An 18,437-nucleotide genomic window follows, 5' to 3' on the forward strand; every position below is an offset into this window, starting at 1 on the left:
AGATTATAATTGTATCATTACTTAGAAATGCGTCTCATAATTTCAAATCCTTCACCAAAAACTGTTTTTGAAAACTTTTTGGTCTTTTTTTTTTATGGGGAACCTGTGGCCTTTGTATCCAGGTGCCGTGCATTGGCAATTAAGTAGCGATACACCGCTAGGTGAAGCGCTCTGCTGTCCCCTGAATGTAAGCCATCAAGCGGCTCGCTCAAGAAATGCAGGTACAGAGAGAAATGTGTGTGTATGTGCGGCAGCACTCGCCCATACCCACTTTGTCCGCTTGCCGTGTTGCCGAGTTTGAGAAGCAGTAGCGGCGGCAGCAGCACTCCCTCCTTCTCTCTCTCTCTCTCTCTCTCTCTGTGTCTCTCCGTCAGTCGTTTAATAAGTTGTACGGTGTCGGGCTGCTTCTGGTCTCTCCTGATCTCCCGCCTCCCGTGTGAGGGACAGGGCAGGGTCCGAGAGGAAAGCGCTCTCGCAACGCGCAGGTACAGCTCCGGACTGACTGACTGACTGACGTACAGCTGTCCGACAGAATTACATTCTTCATCTCGGTTTTTTGTGTTTTCTTTTTTTTTTCCCAAAAAAAATACTTTCGACAAGGAAGGATGACTGATATGTTTTTTTTTTTGTATTGTTGTCTTTTGTTTGCAGCTCGAACGAGGCCTGCATTCGGAATTGAAAAGCGGTCCTTATTTTCTGACTGAAGGAACAGAAAGAAGAAGAAGAAAAGAAATCCTTGTGGTGTTTTATTTTTCCAAGTGGGGTGATATTATTGACTGAGAACAGTAAGTGTTGTGCTTTCTCATGCTTCCCATCAACTAGCTGGCGAGATCGTCTTCATTTCTGTCTCGGGTCTTTCTCTGTGTGTGTGTGTAGGACAGGAGGCATTGTTAATGATATCGCATGACATTCTCTTCAGGTGTTGGCTTAAATCTGGTGTTTCCCCGTTTAATATTTTTTGCACAAAAAAAAAAAACTTAACCAGGGGAGGACTTTGGAGATTGTTGGTGCTTTGAACAAATGATTTGCGGGCACAGAAAAGTTATCCTCCTTTTATAAAAGAAAATATATAAATAAATGCAGCTGAGAGTGCGGAAGAAGTTTCATTGTGGAGGTTGTTGTTGTTGTGGATTTGCCGGATGCAATCGGTCGTATCTTTAAATGATGCAACTTTGTGGATGACAGCGAGAGTGGAGCGAGGGTTGATTTTTAACTAAAAAGGTCCACTTAGAAAATTTAAAGACGTGCCTTCAAAAGGATGCAATGATTCCCAAAGAGGAAAGAAATAAGACTTGGGCTTAGATAAGACTTAATTTTATTTCAATTGTACATCACGATTTGTTATTTTTAGGGCAATGTTCGCTACAAATTTTGTGGTGGCAAATCATTTGATTTTTTTTAAAGCAAGAACTTCAAAAGTTATCTATTGCTACCAAATGTGGTGGTGATAGTGCTGAGTAAGTCTGCCCCTTGGTATGAATGTACCATCTCCACAGAGTCGTGCGTAAAGGATCAAAGAAGAACCGATTCATTGCGCTGCCGCGCTGTGGTCGCTGCTGTTTCGGGAATGAACTAATGCAGGTTCCCAAAGCCTGGTACTCACTTTCCTCCGCTCCTGGCTTCTTTTGAGACATTTCACACGGGACAGCTGCCCAGTTGTCACCGAGTCGATCTTTGCCCTCGCCCTTTAACTTTTCGATCCTTTTATTTTGTTTGTTGTGCGCTTTCAGGAAGCGAAAATGCTTAAAAGTCAGATTTCAGAACGCCTGATAAGAGTGTAGCGTTGCACGCAAGTTCACCGTTGTGTGCGTTTCAGACTAATGTGACAGTGTTCAGGTGTCCAGTTACATCGAGGCTTGGATTTTAATGGTTTATTTAATAATCTCCGGCAAGCGCATGAATGAAAACAGAATACCCGCGATACTTCGTACAGAGAATTATTTTTAATTGCTTTCATAAATTGGAGGTGAAAGTGCAAATTCCATAAATAAATCAATAATAGCTGCTGGACATGTGATGTTCTGTTAACCTTAACAGTTTCTATACTTCACAAACTAATTCATTGCCAAAAACGAGAAGCAAATGTTTCCTCGTCTTCTTCACCAACAGTCATCTTTTTCTTTTTAGTATGAATTACGAATGGCATGTTTGCCAACACAAGGCTGTAAATAATATATTTTCAGATTAAAATATTGGGACGATTTACCAACTTTTGTAATGTTCATTCAAAAATGAATGTTTGACAAGATTGATTAAAAGTGACGGCTAACGTTGATGTTCAGAATAGTTTGCCGTTTGCCTTTATTTAAAGTCGGGACCCTTTGAACTAAGTGACATTTTGCAAATATTTGCTTGGAAATGAAAATTTCAAAAGTACGATTTTTATTGTTTGGTGTCAGAAATATAATTCAGTTGCTCAGCAATGGGGTATTAATAACATCTTAATTACGTGCAAATCTAGTTTTCAGCTCTTAAAACTATATCAGAGTATTACCTGATGATATCCAGGGTATGGAACTAATCTGTTCCATATTTTTCTGAGTTTCAAAGTCTGTTGGCTGAAAATAATTTTCCAATTTTAGCACTGGACTACCTCACTGTAGACTTTTGAACCAGTTCAATGCTTCTGATACCTCATTAGACAGAATAAATGTGACAAGGGCTTGTGACCTTGTACCTCTGTGCAATGTTCTGTCCTCAGGTTGGAATGACTAAGTGGTTAATTCCCAGCAGATTGGAAGTCATTCATTTTCATTGAACTGCAAGTCACAGAACTCCAGTAAACTGCTCGGAAAAGCTTTGCTGTATGTGAAGGTCTCCTCTGTGAATCACTACGAATTAGTACCTGGCTAGAGTTTTTTCATGGGAACCGGTGCATCCAGAAACTAAATTAAACGTAAGAGCGCATTGACATGTAAAAGAAGCTTGTCTTTAAATTGGTATGATGGAACAATAGAATCGTGTGGAAAGAAAATGTGTTTAATTCTTACATAGCCATAATATCGCCTGACAAAATCAAATACTTTTCTTCTATCTGAACATTCTTGTGAGATACTATTCGGCTGTTGCATGCTATAATGGGAAAATCAATGCAGTGGGAAAATTAAATTTTACTGAAAGCCCTTTAGGCAAAGTGCAATGCAAAAGATATTTTGTCTTCCCTTGAGGTTCAATTGAGAAGACGAGAGATGGAATCTAGGTTAGCTGTCAGTGCAAACGATAGCAAGAATCTCGGAAAAGATACCATACAGATCAAGCTGTTAAATGCATTTCAGTAAGAGTTCCTTAATAGTATTAAGTAAGCTGTTTAATCTGATAAAATGGAAGGGTTAAAATCCTTCCACCCTTTTAGACTGAGCTACAGTCAAATTAACACAAAGGGTGCCATTCCTTTGTGCAGAAGTGATTTATCAGAATGAACACTGATTTGTCAGATCCATATAGAGCTGTGACATCTAAATCCATGGAGATATGTGAAAGAAGCTAACATGGAGTGGCTGTATGATTGATATGATAAAAAGATCAAAGCTGCAAACAAACTCGTGCAGTGATATTGCACACACATTTCATTTTGGTTCCAGTGTAGATTTTGTTTGTAGCTCAATGTTTCTATTAGTTTGGAGAAGCTTTATAAAGCTACATAGTGTTATTCTCATACTGTAGATACCGATTTGGAGATTGCAGGATTCTAATTACAATGAAAGAGGGGATTAAATCACACTTAAGAGCAGTTAGGAATGTATTTCTCAGCTGATTTTAAGCAAATTGCTCCCTTCATTTACTGGAAAAAAATGAGTTTTAGTTTCTTCGTTCTCAAAGGATTGTAATTGGATAAATCATTGGATTACCAAACACGTCACGATTTATGACAGCTGAAAGCTAAAACAAAGCTTTTCTATTAATATTCAGTTAAAACTTATTTTGGAAGAAGGTAATTTTCAACAGTTTCCTTTATTTTATGTGGTGTCCCAGGAACAAAAGCAAATTTTCAGGATGTAATAATTCTTGTGAAAATTAATGTGTGTAGGATTTCCTTTGCTTTAAGGTGCATATAGGATAATGTCCACCTATAATTAATGTATCATTTTGCTGTCCTGGAAAGGCTTCAGGAAACGACAAATTTAAATTTGTCCCAATAGTAAAATAATTGTGTGTCAATTACATTGATGCTTCGACTTTCCCGTGTAATTCATATTGTAAAATGAAGTATTTTAATTAGGAAATCAAGTTGTGTTTTTGGAGTAGACTAACACAAACACTTTTGAGTGTGGTGAGAATTCTGGTTTTGTGGCAGGTTGGGGAAGAGAGACATAATCCAACCCAAAAATAGAAGTGGGTCACTTTCATCATTCCTCCATATTTTAATTCTTCCTTATGACTTGAACAGTGTATTCTGTCCTTGCTTTTCATGTGATAGAGAACATTAAACAAAAAATGACTGATAAACTCTATATTTGGATGTGCTTCACTTTATAGTTTTCTCTGAGTAAAAAAAAACTTGTTTTATTCATTACGCCCAGAAAAGAGATGATAACTGAACTGAATGAAGTCGCATTAAAAACATCTGTCTCTGGTATATTCAATAACTGCATAAAAGCTGCCCTCCAGGGGACTAAAAGATGTGTTTTACACCATAGTAAAAAATCTTGCAGGGTTTAATAATGTGGAGAGTTGGAGTGTTTTCCTTCCATTCGGACTGCTTTGATTTTAGATCATTTTTCACATCTGAGCTTCTGGGCTGATATTGGCATATGCCACAGCAGTAAACTATTGAGACTTTATGGCTGTACAGCTCAACATCTATTTTCAAGTTATATAGCAATAAAGCCTTGCTGCATGGATCAACTGAAGTGTTCTGGGATGTTGTTTTGTTTATAGCACGTTTACTAGAATAGCAAGATTGCTCTATTGAGAATAGTTACTGGTGAATTGCCATCTGTGCATTTGGTGTTAAGCAAGTTGTATTGGTTGAATCAGTGTGACAATATATTTATCATTCTAACTCTAATTAACTGCAGCAGTTGAGCTGCATGTGGTACGGTGGTAAAATGTGATTTTCTTTTAAGGTCAATAATATAAAAGAGAATTATTGTAAAGTGTGTAAACTGTGGAAAAAAAGTCATTGCCTATTTGTAATTAAATTAAGGATATATTGGTTAGTTTGAGTTATTGCTTCATAGTGCAGCACTCAAGCTGACTCTTTAGCATTCACAAGAGCTTGAATGTTCTTTTAATGAACTAAGTAGTCAATCATTTTATCCATTCAGTTCTACCACTAAGCCACTTACTAAGCTCCTAAGGACACGGCTTACAAACTGAAATCCTGGAAAAGTTTGCTAATGTGATATGTATAACACATGCTTCAGTATTTTTTATTTCTGATTGGTTCAGCTGAGACTATTGAAACCCAAATCACTGGAATGTACCCTGAATGTTCTTTTGCAGTTACCCTAATGGCATTCACAACTTGAACAATGCAGTTTATGCAAAATTATTTGCTGAAACAGCATTTTAGATAGCAAGACAAAAACTCTGAAGAAATTCTGCAGGTCAGGCAGCATCTGTGGAGGCAAGATGGTCGGGACTCTCTGTCAGGTATTAGTTTCCCTCGTATATCTTATTGTAAAGTACCATATAAATGCTAAAGCAAATAAATAATTGTCAATTCTGGATATCTAAATTGAAGTTAGTCCACAATGACTATACTTAAGACTGTATGTAACAACTCCACACAGCAAAACGCTTTAGGTCAATGATCTTTTATTTCTGCTGGAAGGTCACCAACCTGAAAAGTTAATTGATTTTCTCCAGTCTTGTTGCTAGCCCTGAGTTTTTCTGTGCCAACAATAATACTCATTGACTCCTGAAATGGACACTATTTTTAAACTGGGAGGTGCAACTAAGTTTCATGAATCAGGAGGGTTAATGCTGGAGGTTTTATAGGATGTTGGCGAAACATTTAATTGATATGCCTCCCAGACTGATCATTTTCTTCGCTCAAATGAATATAGGTGACGTCTTAATAAATCTTAATTATTTCACTGCAGTGGGCAAAATGCTTATTGCATTTCAATGGAAAACGCTGTGCACATAATTCAGTGTAAAATAAATGATTCCAATGTTGCTTGCCATTCTAAAATCTGTCATCTGGAGCTTTAACAATATTAAAAACTTGTAAATTTTGCAGTTTTCTAGCTAACAGTGTGAATTGTAATTAATTATTTTGCATGGCCTATATTTCAGTATTACTATACAGACGCTGCTTGGAGAATAGAAAGATGTCCAAAGACGTACAGGTATGTAGGTTAATTGGCTGGGTAAATGTAAAAATTGTCCCTAGTGGGTGTAGGATAGTGTTAATGTACGGGGATCGCTGGGCGGCACGGACTTGGAGGGCCGAAAAGGCCTGTTTCCGGCTGTATATATATGATATGATATGATATGTCATTTGGTCCCATCAGTTGAAACTTTCATTTTCCCACCAAATAAACAGTTATACCAATCCTACCAGCCTGCTCTATTGCAATACCCCGTTACATCATTGAAATCTCAAATTTAACGATTACAGCAACGTGATTTTTGCTTCAACCAACTCCATTTTGTTTGCTTCAGGCTGCTTGTATCTTCTTTTCACTTCACCATACAACTGATGCACCACCATCTTTTGGGAGCTGCAAATTTCTATGCTTATTGTCACCAGAAAATTGGTGATCTAGTGGTAACAGATGACAGAATATCCCGATTGTCCATTTGCACCTTATGTCAGTTATTTATGGTATCAGAAACTGTACTCGTGTTGTGTTACAACTTCAAAACAATTTAATGTGAAGCGATTTGAATTTCTAGTGAGTTCAACTTTAAAGATAGAACACATGGTAATGTTGCTAGAACAAGAAGGGAATTTAGAAAAGTATTTGCTTGAAACCATCTGCTTTTGCAGATGATTTCCTGAAAATGTTATTTTCCTTTTTGACCAAAAAATGTAAATAGTATCAATTATTTTTATTGCTGGAGTCAACCTGAGGTTTTCATTAAACTATGACTTCAGAATCAGCAGATTTAGGATTTAGAAACTGCAGATTCACTAAATTTCAGATCAGCAGACTGCAAGGCATTCTAATTTTCTCTCCTTGCCAAAATTCTGTTCCTTTTGAACGTTTTAACTTGTAATTGGGAATGAATGGTATATGAATGATTTATTTTGGACTATCTTTACACTGGAACTAAAACAGTACAGTGCCTCCGATGGTGTGAAGAATCCCTACAGAAAAGTGTAATGCTTGAACCAGACAGCTGAAGCAAAAATAGTTACATTTATTTTCAAATTGTACACGGACAAAGGTACTTTTTGTTCAGAGAGGAAAGTGTAACGGAAAGTGAAGATAATTGATAATCTATCAATAGCCACAAACTATAACACGATTATAGATTACTTGTTTGGTGATATTTGCTACAGGAAGTAGACTGGCCTTGGGGCTTGAAATAATTATCTTCCTCTTCAAATTAGTGATACGAGATGTTTTATGTTCATCCAAGCAAACAGATGGGGCTATGATTTGAGGAAGTGTTGTGCTTCATTAGCACTAGACTGAAATGTTTAAGTCTCTGGAGTGGTACTTTGTGATCGAGTTATACAACATGGAAACAGGCCCATCAGCCCAATTAATTCATGCCGACCACAATGCCCCATCTAAGGTAGTCCCATTTAACTCAGTGTGGTCCATGCCCCTCTGCTCCTTTCCAATCCATGAACCTGTCCAAATGTCTTTAAAGTATTGTTATTGTATATGCCTCAACTACTCCCTCTGACAGATCATTCCATATACCCAGCACTCTCTGTGTAGGAAAAAGTTGTCCCTCTGGTTCTTGTTAAATCTTTCCCCTCTCACCTTAAAACATTTGCCCTCTCGTTCTTAATTCCTCTACCCTGAGAAAGGATTATGTGCAGTCATTCCATCTATTTCCCATTATGAATTTATATGCCAATATAGGATCTCCCCTTGGCCTCCTTTGCTCCAAGGAATAAAGTACTAGGTTGCCCAACCTATCCCTGTGACTCGTGTTGGCAGCATCCTAGTACATCTTCTCTGCACTCTTTCCAGCTTAATGCCACCTTTCCCACGGCAGGGTTACCAAAACCAAACACAAGACATTACTGCAAGTGCAGTGATAACATTTGTGACTTGAACCTATAGCTTTCTGTCTGAGCCACTATTAACAGGCCAACGCTGAATGAAAGAACAGGAGAAATGTGATTTAAATGCTCTTTCCCAATCATCTTATTTTAATGACTGAATTATTGAAAGGAAATAAATATTTCCAAAGTTAATTTTCAGTGCCAGTGAGGCAGTTTAACATAAATTAAGAGCAAAGGCCCCATTAAAATTACACAAATATTTGAATGGGCAAATCCATGAGTTACTTTTGAACTTCATGGATATCTGGTGGGTAACTTGGACAACTCGCTTTTTTTTTTTCTTTTAATGCCAAAATGGCAATGTACATGAATTGTTTTGGGGGAACAATTCAACTTGGACAGTTTATTTCCGGATCTAACTGCTTGTGTCTGGATTCTGGAACTGATGCCTGATTTATGCTCTGATAACCAATTGCTTTTCTTTCTGTGGGCCATTACATTCTTGCTGAGTTTTGTCATGTCAGTTCTAAATGGGTTTTTGGACGATTTGTCAACAGACTATATTACTCTGAAATTTTACAGCCAAATTCATCCTGCTCCTCACATACTTTGTACAGTTGAACTTCAAGCAAATTATAATTGGAAGTGCAACTAGATCTTTATTTCTGACCTCGATAAACAATCAAAACTAATTTGTAGTGCTTTTACCACTGCCAGGACTGTCAAACTCATTAGGAAATGCATATAGGAACTGATTGTGAGAAAATAATCATACACTCATCAAATACTTTTTTTTTTAATGCACTATCATGGAAGATATTATAAAATGGCTTGTTGGTTCCATAATTTCCCCAGAAGCGTCCCGTTGAATCTTTCTTCCAGCAGCAGGCTGACTCCCAATGAAAACCAATGTCTTTTTGACTAACTGTACTATTTTGGTGCCAAATTTCATGAGAGCAGGAGAAGTGAGACCAGCTAATTGTGGGCTGCTTGATATGAGAAATGCTAGTAATTCTGGAGAGGAGAAGTGGGTCCCTGCCAGAACATGCAAATGAGGTAAGTGAGTGGTAGACAAGAATGTGAAAGACTAAACAAACCAAGCAGTTTTTCTGCACATCACTCGGGTAGCATTTAATGAGAATTTGACACAGCTACTCCCAGCGCTCCATCGGAGATGAGGAAGGAAGAAACCAAGATGTCATGTCTGAATTAAGTTGTTACCAGTTCTGTCACAGATTTTGTGAATTGGGTCAGGATAAGGACATTTTTAAAATGGTCGCGCAAAAAACCCCAGTATCTTTGTATATCCTTCGAAATAAAGAAATTCAGATCAACAGTTTGGTCTCTTTAGCCTGAATTTCTTGCATTCAATGCTTGTGTTGGTAGGAAAACCACCTGTTGTACATGGACTTGTGTATGATTTGATTATACATATATATGGTGTGATTTGGCTGGAGACAATACAAAATGTGGATTTTCACTTTGTCTCAGGATGCAGGAAAACAAAAAATATACTAATACCATGTTAAATAGGAGAAACCAAGGAGTCACAATGCAAAATAAACACTTTACAATTCAGATAGCACTGAGAGCATCACATACTTTGGCATTGAGGATCTTCCTTGAAATCAAAATCAACATCAGGATTGGAAAGGCATCAATCCCTTTGGGATGTTAAGCACCTGGAACAATCAACGTGTTAAATGAAAGTACAACTGTATGATATTGGCAGACTTTGCATTCTACTCTATGAACATGAACCTTTTACACCAGAACAGACCGACTAATGGAACTACTGCTTTCAGGAGCATGGAAAAGCAACCTTTATGGCAAGGTGATGAACACTGTTTGACAAGTTCTCAAATGTGCCCAATTACCCAGCATAAATGTTGTTTTGAGGTAACTTTACTCAAAATGGCAGGGATATATCATGGGCTTGGCAATGGTTGAATCACCAAAGATATCCTCCGCAGAGGTGCTGTCATCTGGAAATGCATTAGGGCTGAGTTTCAAAGATGCTGGCAAAAAAGGCATAAGAGTCTCCAGAATTAGCCATGACACCGGGAAATAAATAGCTGATGGAAGAAGAATCTGCTGGAGACAGAAAATTATAAAGTAGCTAAGGTTCATTGAAGGTGAGTGTGCCCAGTCAATACATGTGATGCAACCTTTAAATAAACAAATTCCCGTACACGTAAATGAAAGATTTATTTGCAGAATTTACCTGCAAGACCAACAATGGAGCACTGTACACTTGCAGGGTCAGATAATGCAAGTGGCGGGTGGTGCAGTAGATGGAGGAAGCTTTATTCCCCAATTTTTATTCCCTCATTGTCTTAACTTAAATGCTTTGAAGATCCGTAGAATTTTATCGATTGTCACTGAGCTGTAATAAAGATGTACCCAAGTGAATTAATCACCATAGAATTCTTTAAGGGTGGAAAAACTACCAGAAGATATTTTGTTTTATTACCTCATATGCCAGAACATGAGTTACTGTACCAGGGCATTATCTTCCTCTATAATTTTCTTCCATCTAACCATGTCTTAGAACTTGCACAATGGCATTGGAAATTATTTTAACAATCTTGGTGCATGATAAAAATATTAGAGCATAGGGGGAAACCATTCAGTCTATCATCTATACCACTTATATTCCCATCAATCTCATTTCAGCATTTGTTCCTGCCATTATCCTTATTTAAATTACTCTTTAAAGTGCTTTTTTTATAATTCTCCAAAAGACACGTAACAATTGTACCACCTATTTAGGCTGTTCATTCAGATTCTGTTACTTGAAGAACATTTTTCTTCACATTCCTCCTTGTGTTCACTAATAAATGATACCCTTCTCGGTCCTTGAATACCTACTTATGAGAGCAAATCTCCTTTGTTTATCCTGTTTAAACCAATCATGAACTTATCCACCTCAAATTTCCTCTTTGCCAAATTTCTAAGTAGGGCAATTCCAGATTCTCAAGTTGAGCTTTACAGCTGAATCACTGACCCCCTTGGTAAATTATTCTACTTGTAGACTGAACTGTGCGAGTTAAAGTAAATATTTTTCTGCTTTAATATTCTGTGCCTTTGTTTAAGTATCAAAGGATCCCATATGCTTTATTAACCACACTCCCTCAACATGCTCCTTCACATTCAAGGTTCCTGTTCTTGCTATAGGAGGCCATTTGTCCCTTTGAAGACACTAAAATCATTCTCATCATTCCAATCCCCTCCACTGTAATCCTTTCACACTCGTGTGTAGCAGCTCCCAAATCCCCCCACTTCCTCACTTCTACTGGCTCTCATTACACCAAAGATAAAAGAGGAGCAAGATAAACCACTCGACCCTAAAAACCATAGTAGGTCATGGGTAAATTTCAGCTCCATTTTAGGAAGCAGATTCTGTGTGCTAGACTGGGCATTGTTCACGACTCTCTGCGATTTCTTCGTATATAAAATGTTTGCAAACAACTATTTTTGTTCAACGTCTTGGATAAGTTGACAGTTGACATTTATAACTATTTCTTAAAGAGTTGCTGCTTCGTGATCTTTAAACTTTGGATGTCACTGATGAATATTTGCACCAGAGAACCACTCTGTATCAGGCCAATTGATCATAATTAATGAACTGTTCTTCTTTGCTTTCTCTGTTAATTTTAATTGCTCCTCCATGAGCTGTATCTCTTTTTGTTTGTCCTACATGTTAAAAAGTCATGGAGCAGAGATTAGGCATTTGCAAACAATAGACCTCTGCTGTATCCATAATATTATTTAACTTTATACTTAGAGCCAAGAAAATTTGAATTGGTGAATTGATTAGTTAAAAACCCTTGACAGCCACTAATGACCAACGCTGCCTGACGTGGTACAGAAACATGAATCCCATTCAAATAGACACAGTGGTGGAGTAAATCATCGGGTCAGGCAGTATCTTTGGAGGAAAAGGATGGGTGATATTTCAGGTTGGGACCGTCAAAATAGGCCCTCACCTCTCCTCCACCATTACACTGAGCACCGGCTCACCACAGGGCTGTGTGTTGAGCCCCATCCTTTACTCCCTCTACACTCACGACTGCGCCCCCACCCATCCCACCAACACCATCATCAAGTTCGTGGATGACACGACTGTGGTTGGACTCATCTCAGAAGGAGATGAGACAGCCTATAGGGATGAAATCCAAAGGCTGGCAGCATGGTGTTCAGTGAACAATCTGGTCCTGAACTCCTCCAAAACAAAGGAACTTATAATTGACTTTAGAAAAACCAGTGTAGATTACGACCCACTCTACATCAATGGGGTCTGTGTGGAAAGGGTACCAGCTTTCAGGTTCCTGGGTACGCACATCGCAGAGGATCTTACCTGGTCTACCAACACCATCACCACAGTAAAGAAGGCACAGCAGAGACTCCACTTCCTGAGGATCCTCAGGAAAACCAACCTGCAGGAGAAGCTCATGTTGTCTTTCTATCGCTGCTCCATCGAGAGTGTGCTGGCATACTGTATAACCACATGGTATGCCAGCTGCTCAGAAAAGGACAGGAAGGCCCTTCAGAGGGTCATCACGACGGCCCAGAAGATCATCGGCTGCTCACTGCCCTCCCTGGAGCACCTGTTCAGCCTACGCTGCCTCAGTAGAGCAGGCAAAATAATAAAAGATCCATCCCACCCCGGCCACCGTCTGTTTGTTCATCTGCCCTCTGGTCGACGTTTCAGGTCGATCAAATCCCGAACAAACAGACTTAAGAACAGTTTTTACCCCAGGGCCATACGAGAACTGAACACTACCTTTGCACTAGGCAACACCGTTAAAAAATCTTGTACTTAATATAATTGTATTTAATTGTATTTATGTATTTATTTGTTTTTGCATTTATTGCATATATGTTTGTACGCACCGTCAGGATTGGCTATTTTTTAATTTCGTTGTACTCGTTGCAATGACAATAAATGAATATTATTATTATTATTATTATTCTTCAGACAAGGAGGGGGGGAAAGGTGAAGAGCTGTATAAATCAGACCTCATCTTTTCATTGGTTAGCTGATAGGCAAAACAAGGCAACCCTGTATATCTCACACACAAAATGATGTAAATCTTATCATGAATGACAGAAATAAAAAGTGTTATCCTTGTTTATGAAGTTCAATTATGAATGATTTAAAGTTGAGGGGGTTGGTGCAGTATACTGCTAACCCACAAATATGGCATTATGAGATATTCACATTTGAAAAATCCATAAATCACAAAAAAAATCCAAGGTGGTGCCTTTGTTATTTGACCAAATTATCGGTTGAATTTAAATGTAATTTTTTTACAGGTTGTAGGTTAGTGGATAAGGATCGTGTTAATGCATGTAACTCATTTTTCACAAAAGTGAGGGTGAGCACTATATTGTACCAACAATTATATGTTAGATTCAAAATTAACTATGGTAGCAATGTACATTATTCATGTCTAAAGCTAGCACTTCTGTATCAGTGTAAGTATGTATGCATTACATTTTACTACGCTAATATAGAATGAAAAGAATGAAAAAATATCGTGACATGTGTTCATAGTTATTTTATTCACAATATTAGGATGTCTGGAAATAAGTTTGATGTCACTGATTGCCAATGTGTATGGGTAGGCCCTAATGAAATGAGAGAGCGGGAGAGAGGGAGACCTTTATCATTTATGTACATCATGTGAAAAATAACATAGAGAGAAATAGAGCGTTACTTTAAATCAAAGTTGCTTGTCATCCATGAGAAGAAACTTTGAGATCTATTTATCTCTATCTTGCCTCTCACACAGGCACACACACGCACAAACACATTAATAGATATATATATATATATCAATACAAGGGAAACTGCACTGAAGAGGGGGCTAGGAATGATCGGAGGGAAATGGGCAGAAAAAGTAAGAAAGAATAAAATTCAGAGATTAAGCAGGGAGAAAACATTTTTAAAGAAAAATAACAAAAATCTGTGAATTGATAGATGAGATATATTCTGCATTTTTATGGCATCATCACACATACTGTTCCCCCACCACACTGATTGCACTGCGAGAGGTATAACGGACGGTGGGTTTTGATTCCTAAAATGGCGGACGTTCAGCTTTGTTGCATACTACACTTCAGTTTATGTGATTTTGCAGGAGTGGTCTATCTTGCTCCTCGATTATCTTTGCCTTACACTAACGTCAATTTGAAGCAGTCAGAATGTCTTTGGGGTATTGGAGGAAATTTGAGCACCTAAAGGAAAAGCAAAGAGTACAGGGAGAACATGTAAAATTCATTCTGAGATCAGGATCGGATTTGGGTTGCTGGACCAATGCAGTGGGACCAACTCCTTTAGTATATTTCCACTCATTCAAAGTTGTTTATTCTCCAGAGTGTATCACCTCATAATTCTATCCATTAACTTTCATATATCACTTGTCTGCTATCACGAGCAGCTTTTCTATATCTTTCAATCTTTGTGCATCCTCCTTGCTGTTTATCAAATTACGATGCCTTGTATCCATTGCAAATGTGGAACATTTTGCTTCTTCACACATTCGAGTCAATAAAATAGAACAACATAGGTCCAGAATGAAAACATTGATCCTGGCATTGAAAACTGGAATTGGCATTTTCTACTATCCTCCAATTTAAAGACAAAAAAACCCCACCCATTTACCCTTGTATTCTGCCTTTCATCGAATGCAGTCTTATTGATACTGCCATTGACCTGTTTTGCTATCGAGCCTTTTGTGCAGGAATTTATCAAACACCTTTGGGAAAATTCATGCAAAGAGCATCTTCTGCTTTCCTTTCATCCCCTATCCATCAAAAAATTGATCAGGTTAGGTGAACGCAATTTGTCAACAAGTCCAGGTTCCGTCTCATTCATTGAAGGTGGCCATTTTCCAATTTACTTTGTTTTACTTTGTATTTTTCTTGCTCCTATCAATTATTAATCTCATGTTTATCATCCAATGATTATTGATCCTGGAGGACACATGGACCATTTGGTTCAATTCATGTCCAGAAATAGATCAAACGCTATATTTTCATTGGATGGGAAACATTCCTGTCAATGAAATTCTCCTGAATTAATTTCAGAAAATTCTATCCTTATTTGTCCTGATCTTTCAACCTTGTTCCAGTCATCTCTTTGCCAATTTAATTCAATCATTTGCCACATATACAGTCACCCCCCCCCCCCCCCCCCACTAACTCTCTAGGGACACCTTAAAATTAAAATGGAAAATGCTGGAAATACTCGGGAGATCGAGCACCATTTGTGGAGAGAATAACAACAAACATTTCAGATCAATGCCCTTTCATCAGAACCCCCCTCAGTCTCCTCGTACATATCAAGGCAACCGTGCAATGTTAGCCTAATATCTAGTTAATGAATTGGTTATGGTCAAGGGTTGTTTTGAGGATGTAACTAGGAAAATTGACAAGGGAGAGTCAGTGGATGTGGCGTACCTCGACTTTCAGAAAGCCTTCGACAAGGTCCCACATAGGAGATTAGTGGGCAAAATTAGGGCACATGGTATTGGGGGTAGGGTACTGACATGGATAGAAAATTGGTTGACAGACAGAAAGCAAAGAGTGGGGATAAATGGGTCCCTTTCGGAATGGCAGGCAGTGACCAGTGGGGTACCGCAAGGTTCGGTGCTGGGACCCCAGCTGTTTACAATATACATTAATGACTTAGTCGAAGGGATTAAAAGTACCATTAGCAAATTTGCAGATGATACTAAGTTGGGGGGTAGTGTGAATTGTGAGGAAGATGCAATAAGGCTGCAGGGTGACTTGGACAGGTTGTGTGAGTGGGCGGATACATGGCAGATGCAGTTTAATGTAGATAAGTGTGAGGTTATTCACTTTGGAAGTAAGAATAGAAAGGCAGATTATTATCTGAATGGTGTCAAGTTAGGAGGAGGGGGAGTTCAACGAGATCTGGGTGTCCTAGTGCATCAGTCAATGAAAGGAAGCATGCAGGTTCAGCAGGCAGTGAAGAAAGCCAATGGAATGTTGGCCTTCGTAACAAGAGGAGTTGAGTATAGGAGCAAAGAGGTCCTTCTACAGTTGTACCGGGCCCTGGTGAGACCGCACCTGGAGTACTGTGTGCAGTTTTGGTCTCCAAATTTGAGGAAGGATGTTCTTGCTATGGAGGGCGTGCAGCGTAGGTTCACTAGGTTAATTCCCGGAATGGCGGGACTGTCGTATGTTGAAAGGCTGGAGCGATTGGGCTTGTATACACTGGAATTTAGAAGGATGAGGGGGGATCTTATTGAAACATATAAGATAATTAGGGGATTGGACACATTAGAGGCAGATAACATGTTCCCAATGTTGGGGGAGTCCAGAACAAGGGGCCACAGTTTGAGAATAAGGGGTAGGCCATTTAGAACGGAGATGAGGAAGAACTTTTTCAGTCAGAGGGTGGTGAAGGTGTGGAATTCTCTGCCTCAGAAGGCAGTGGAGGCCAGTTCGTTGGATGCTTTCAAGAGAGAGCTGGATAGAGCTCTTAAGGATAGCGGATTGAGGGGGTATGGGGAGAAGGCAGGAACGGGGTACTGATTGAGAGTGATCAGCCATGATCGCATTGAATGGCGGTGCTGGCTCGAAGGGCTGAATGGCCTACTCCTGCACCTATTGTCTATTGTCTATTGTCTATTGTCTATCCAAGTCAATGTGAATCATCAAGTGCCTGACATATTAAATCTGGTTTCCCTTTCCACTGTTGCTGTTGATTTGGTGAGTTTATCCAGCATTTTATATTTTTATCCAATAAACATTTATTTGTTTCTTGTATAAAAGAAAAAAAGCTTTTAGAGTCATAGAGTCATAGTCATAGAGTGTGGAAACAGACCCTTCAGCCCAACTTGCCCACACTGGCCAACAATGTCCCAGCTACATGAGTCCCACTTGCCAGTGCTTGGTCCATAACCCTCCAAACCTGTCCAATCCATGTATGTATACCCCAGTACACGTGACAATAATAAACAAAACAAATTTCTTCTCTGTTCATTTTTTTGGACAGCCCCGACTATTAATTTGTCACCATGATTAACCTACGCCCTGTCCACAAGTTGCCATCAAAATAACCTAACCATGTCTATCTTTTGCAGTTGTACAAAATTTGCATGGTTCCTGTAGTCTTGGTAATACCATCAAAGATCAAATTACACATTAGTTACAGACACATTTAATTCCAGATTGGATTGATTCGATCTACATTCAATGGAGTATGGCAGAATTAGAAGGAAGTTCATTGAAACATCTCAATTTTCAACTGACAGACATTTTATTTCCCTGTGACTGGACTCTAGAATCAGGCTGTGCAGGAAATGCAGAGTGCATTTTTCAACAACAATGAAGAAAAAAAAATCTTCAATCAGAACTTGTGAAATTCTTTCCATCGATGTCAGCGGAGGTCAGGTCATTTGAAATATGTGTATGATTGGCAGATGTATTTTGGCAGGTGGGTTTTTTAATGCCAGAGCCATGAAGGGATATGGAGAGCTGGTAGGAACTGAAATAGATGAGCAGCCACAATGAATCATAATCATAATCATACTTTAGCCAAGTATGTTTTGCAACATACGAGGAATTTAATTTGTACTGAATGGAAGAAAGATCTACTCCTTGCTTCCTGTTTTTAATATTTGTTACCTAATATTTTATCTTTTAGCTAGTTTGTTACCCTAACAAGACTAAATCTTTTCACCAGCTAAGTGGTTACATTTAGAATGGACAATGGATCAAAACTTCGTCGGCAGTTCTAGTCGGAGTTCTGCAGATCATATTTCAGAAGAAAATATTGACCTGCAGAGGGAGTAAAAACGCACAGTTCCAGATTCAGGGACAGTTTCTTCCCAGCTGTTATCAGACAACTGAACCATCCTATCAACAACTAGAGAGCATTCCTGAATTACTATCTACTTAATTGGAAATTCTTGGACTACCTTTAATCGGACTTCACTGCACTTTATCTTGCACTAAATTTTATTTTCTTTCTCGTACATCTATACACTCTGGGTTGATTGTAATCATGTATAGTCTTTCCGCTGACTGGTTAGCACAGAACAAAAGCTTTTTGTTGTACCTCCGTACACATGACAATAAACTGCACTAAGAATGCAGTGCAAGTGTATCAGAATTGCACATGAACTGAATGGGTAATTATGATATAGTCTATAAAGTTAGAGTGTAGTGATATTCACCATATTTGAGGTGACTATGAAGGATTTCATTGCCATTCTAAAAATGATGGGGCAGATAAAAAGGAACTACTTCTGTTGGTTGTTGA

At 38.6% G+C, this 18,437-nt stretch overlaps 1 protein-coding gene across 26 annotated transcripts in view; it reads left to right on the top strand.

Moving 5' to 3' along the window:
- The first annotated feature begins 326 nt into the window (after window positions 1-326).
- LOC144591791 (receptor-type tyrosine-protein phosphatase delta-like) overlaps window positions 327-18,437 on the top strand; it is a 1,768,335-nt gene continuing 1,750,224 nt past the window's right edge. For 12 of the 26 annotated variants that reach the window (XM_078395924.1, XM_078395916.1, XM_078395919.1 and 9 more), the window contains exons 1-2: window positions 346-485; window positions 652-785. The gene's annotated coding sequence lies outside the window, so the exon portion shown is untranslated. Of the gene's footprint in view, window positions 486-651; window positions 786-18,437 lie in introns of all 26 variants that reach the window. The other 14 variants (XM_078395864.1, XM_078395870.1, XM_078395898.1 and 11 more) reach the window with 2 other exon arrangements.

The sequence above is a fragment of the Rhinoraja longicauda genome, chromosome 3, assembly GCF_053455715.1.
Source record: "Rhinoraja longicauda isolate Sanriku21f chromosome 3, sRhiLon1.1, whole genome shotgun sequence".
Lineage (NCBI taxonomy): Eukaryota > Metazoa > Chordata > Chondrichthyes > Rajiformes > Arhynchobatidae > Rhinoraja > Rhinoraja longicauda.